This window comes from Astatotilapia calliptera, chromosome 7 (assembly GCF_964374335.1).
Source record: "Astatotilapia calliptera chromosome 7, fAstCal68.1, whole genome shotgun sequence".
Taxonomy (NCBI): Eukaryota; Metazoa; Chordata; class Actinopteri; order Cichliformes; family Cichlidae; genus Astatotilapia; species Astatotilapia calliptera.
Window position 1 is genome coordinate 9,827,774 of NC_137428.1, and position 5,211 is coordinate 9,832,984.

The window sequence follows — 5,211 nt, forward strand, 5'->3', positions numbered from 1 at the left end:
TAAACAGTTTTTCAGTGGACACAGTACATATCCTGGATCTGCTGTTGATGTACCAACTGCTTGTCTAATCTTTTGGATTTTGTCTGTGAAGAATTTGGCAAAGTCATTGCAGGCCATGGTCGAATGAAGTTCAGCTGCCACTGGCACAGGAGGGTTTGTTAGCCTGTCAACTGTAGAAAATAAGACCCGAGCATTATGGCTGTTTTTAGTGATGATGTCAGAGAAGTAGGACTTTCTTGCACTCCTCAGTTGTAAATTATAATTGTGAAGTTTCTCTTTATAGATGTCATAGTGAACCTGGAGGTTTGTTTTTCTCCATCTGCGCTCAGCTTTCCTACACTCTCTTTTTTCATTTTTCACTAGTGTGGAGTTTCTCCATGGAGACTTTTTCCTTCCAGAGATAACCTTCACCTTAATGGGGGCAATAGTATCCATTACATTTAACATGTTAGCATTGAAGCTATTGACGAGCTCATTGACTGACCCTCTGGACAGGTCAGGTGTTAATGGGAAGACCTGGTTAAAAATTGCACTACTGTGTTCAGTTATACACCGTTTTGTGATCACTGCTGTTGATATATTTGTGTGGGCTGAGATTTTACTTTCAAAGAAAACACAGTAATGATCAGATAAGCCCACATCAGACACAGCAATGTTTGAAATGCTCAGGCTTGGAGATCAGTAGGTCAAGAGTGTGTCCTCTATTATGTGTGGCCTCTGTTACATGCTGAGTCAGCCCAAAGTTGCCCAGAGTGTTACTCAGGTCTTTAGTCCCTTTGTCCTGAGGGTTGTCCACATGGATGTTAAAATCCCCAACAATAATTACACAGTCGAAATCAACACAGATCACAGACAGCAGTTCACTGAGGTCATTAATGAATCATTTCAATGTAAGCAGCTGTCTCCTGGAAGTTTTCAGTCTTTTGAATATGTGGCTTTACAGCTGAAGGCCCCATCCAAAGTTGTGTTTGTTAATGTTTACAGGCCTCCCAAATGCTGCACAGACTTTTTTAAATAAGACAGCATCCCCTCCTCCTCTCCTGCTTACCCTGGCCTCACTGATAAAACTGTAGTTAGGAAGCCAGAAGATTGCATGACGTCGTCATTGAAAATAAGCGCAAACATTCCCACTCATTTTTCTTTCAACATATGAGGGGGGGAGAGCGCGAACGCAGTCCCCACTACCAGAAATTATGTAGTCGAGATTCCCACATTTGGGGAATTCGCAGGCTGTCAGCAAAGCCAGAGTGCAATGGCTGAGCCTCGGCCTGAGAGAACCACCTTCGTGATCATGGTATCTCTCTTACCAGGTAAGTATGAATTCCTTAGCTCACGCATGGGGCAGTCTTTCACACACAAACCCTGCACACTCACGGTGCTCACAATCTCAAAATCAACACAAACACAGCCTGTAGGAAGCTGGGACTACACACTATTTATATATACACATGAAGCAGTTTCCAACAGAGCCCCATAAGGTTATTTAGCTTTACAAATACCGGGAGAATTTCCCATCATGCATTGCTGTATCTGCGCAACAAGAGCTAGCTGAAAGATAACTTTTTTTCATCAATTTAACCTCCTTAAATCCACCAACAAACCACCAGAAGTTCAGCTAACTCAAAGGTAAAGCACGCTGCTAAACGAGTTTGTCTGATACTCGGGAAAAAGAGGATAAACGCAAAAGTTTTCTAGTTGAAGCACAGTCACTTCCGGTCTTTTCGTTAACTGCTGCTAGGCAACCAACAGTTTCCCGCTACGGTCTCGGAGTATGAACAGTGTTGCTCACGAAAACACGTCTGTGAACATGTCCGTGTGCAACAAACAACCAGAAAACAATCCAAATAAAAACACTAAAAATTTACTCATTAACAACGACTGAATTCACTCAGAGCAACTTTTTGCTTTGGCGGGAGTTTATTACCTGCTAAAGATGGCAGGAAGTCTCAAATCACGCGGGTCCGGCGCACATACACGTCTGGATGGTACAGCATAACCAGGTTAAGACATCTCTAAAAATATATATTTTTGAGTGTTTTTCAGTGTTTTTAATTATTTGTTTTAATTTTGTTTATTTTCCATTGTTCACTGTGGCCTGATAAACATTTTATCAAAATATATTTCATAAGGCCATCGCTAAATATTTACAAGAAATCAGGCATTATACAGTGTGTAAACTTCAGTGTGATTTGGATGCTCAGCAGAAAATGTAGCCAGATATCAGCTGGGTTTAGATACATTTCAGATAAGAAAACCTTTGTTAGTCCCAGAGTTGGGAAATTCAAATTGTTACTGCAGCAGAGTACACAAGGCAGGAACAAATGAACACACACAGCATACCTAACAGCAATAATGCTATGCAAAAATAGAAGAAATATAGACTAAGAAATAGATAAGTACTTATATATGTAAGTCTATTTATCTATATCCATAGCCATCTATCTATATATATCTACATACATACATATACTTATATATGATGTAATAATACAGATTACTATCAGAAGAAGAATGAAACACAAGAAAACCCCAGGAAGGAGATCCTGTTTATTTTAATACCTGCAGTTGCCATCCCATTGGTTATCGCTTGCCTCTTCTTTCTGGTTTGCTTGTGTCGCAATAAACATAAGGCTTCAAATGACACACCACCTCGTTCCCAGCTCAGCAGCTCACCCTCCCAGGACACGGAGCTGTCGCCCCCGAATCATCAAAAACAACAGGTAGCAATAATAATAACAACAAGGTAACATTAAATATGGTCACAGTAAATGTGATTTACATACATTTGTTTAAGTATTGTTGAATTCTGGTGGCCAGAGTCTTTGGTGACATGTATTTATTGTTTCATGGCTGCAGGCGAAGCTGCATGAGATTAACATGTCAGCAGTACGATTTATGGAGGGGCTCGGTGAGGACCGGTTTGGCAAGGTGTACAAGGGCCACCTATATGGCACAGTACCTGGTGAGCAGACCCAAGTGGTGGCCATAAAAACTTTAAAGGACAAGGTAGATTCTGCTCTTTGTGAGGAATTTCACCATGAAGCTATGGTCCGTTTCCATCTGCAGCACCCAAACATTGTTTGTTTGCTTGGCGTGGTCATTTCATAGTGCAGTGGTTGGGTGTTAATAGGTATTAACAGGTATTGCACACTGATATGCAAAGACCCCAGTGTGTGAATATGTGGTGTACATTCATTGCTGTTGTGCAGTGTACAGTCTGACAGCAGCTGGAGGGAAAGGCCTCCAAAATGTCCACTTGGAACACGGCCTGTCACTGAAGGGTGACCTGTATGGGGTGGGAGCTGTTATCTGACAGGGATAACTACCTCCACTGGGTCAAGAGGACATCCCAGAACAGAGCTAGTTTTCTTGATGAACCTGTTCAGTTTCTTCCTATCCCCAGCAGACCACACCATAAAACATGGACAATACCACCACAGCGTCTGAGGTCTTCAGGAGCTCTCCCTGCTCCCTTCCAAAAGACTTCTCTGTTGCAAATACAACCGTCTTTATCCTTTTGTGTAGATGTACACTCTGTTGTTACTCCAGATCCGTTTATTAATCAGATCACTTATATGAGTCAGCTATCTTAATGCCCATTCTCTGGATGTTCACTGGTGTAGGTGGAGTCCACTACCTGCTCCTTGGTTTTCGGAGTGTTGATCTGGAAGTGGTTCTGCTGGCACCAGTTGACAAAGTCCTCAGTCAGTTCTCTGTATTCCCTGTTGTCCTGTTGTACACATCGAGGAGATGCTCTCATTGCCCACCCATTATTTTAAAATAGAGATAGCCTACATAGTTCATACATATGAGAGACCATTATGAGCCAATTAGGAGAAAGCATTAAATGAGCTGTGGGCCACTGCTGGCACTGTCATCACATTGGAGGGTCACTTTAGTGTTCAAGTAGTATAAAAACGTTTGTCTTTAAACAAGAAAAAACTCACTAATATTTCAGAAAATGTAGTGTTTTGTTTTAATTTTCAAATATTGTATAACAAGGCAAAACTGCAAATGTGAATGCAAATTCTTTTTCCTCAATCTTAATTAACTAAAACCTTTCATTGAATAAAAAAAGAATTGGCACTCAGACATGTGGCAGCACTTTGCTATATTTTTTGTTTTATTTAACAAAATAAAAATGCAGACATAAGTGTACATTTATGTCTACTAGTGAAAATTGTTTTCTTTACAAATAACTCTCACTGAACTAACACAGCCAATCCCTCAACATGGTTTTACTCTCTGCTCATATTGCCTTCATATTAAATCATTTTTTGCTTTTTATAGAAGTTATTTTCACATTGCACTCAACAACAAAATCCCCCGTAACAAAAACTAACTTCAAGAACCAAAATGCACAATATTTCCTCACGTCAACAGTACGGGTGGCAAGTAGGGGTGATGTGGGCCTCACGCAAGTCGGCCCCGGGCCGTGTGTTTCAGACCGCTGATTCACCTACTGTCACTATAGTGAAATTACTGTTTTTGTTTTGAAAGGTTACTAGTGGATGCTGGCAACCATCTTGGAAGAGAAGAATACAATCTGTTGTAAGGCCTTCACTGGAAAATTGTGTATTTAGAATATAATACCAACATGTCATTTGAAGATAACATAGTATTTCAGTGACCAAATAGTATTTGGGTAAAAGTCACTGAATAGTGTTGGAATAAAGTGTGAAATTTGTGAAGAATTAAAATATCCAAGAGCTCAAATTGGATATTTTGTTTCAATCATATTTTATCAACACAAATTGCACAGGTTTATTGAATATGAATAACTTCACCTCAGTTGTTTAAGCTCCTGCCAAAGCAAAACATCTGTGTGCAACCAGTGTCCACTATTGAATTAAGTAAACCCAACATGTTCTTTTTTAGTGCATAATCACATTTAGTGAAATAAACTATTAAACCAGAATTACATATTAGGATTTAGCCAAGTGTTAGGATGTAATGCAGAGTAGTATTTCTAGTAGGCTTTTTTTCATATGCCTGTTTTCATTTTATTTTCTAATTTTTAAAGAAGGCTTTAGAAAGGTCAAAATAAATCTTCTGTAAGGGAGTATCAGCTATTCTAGTAGAATTTATTTTACCAATGCAAGGGTGCATTAGTACCTTGTAATACAACATATCTATTTCATAAAGGGCGAACACAAATGTCCAAAGAGACTTCCTGGCAGCTGCCATTTTAAGTATAACCTCTGGTACGGG

The 5,211-nt window shown here is 39.8% G+C and overlaps 1 non-coding gene across 1 annotated transcript; it reads right to left on the bottom strand.

Annotated features, from left to right (window-relative positions):
- Positions 1-1,155: 1,155 nt before the first annotated feature.
- Positions 1,156-1,318, bottom strand: LOC145430248 (U1 spliceosomal RNA). Its single transcript, XR_013910713.1, has one exon. It is a non-coding gene; the product is annotated as a U1 spliceosomal RNA (small nuclear RNA).
- Between the last annotated feature and the right edge of the window lie 3,893 nt (positions 1,319-5,211).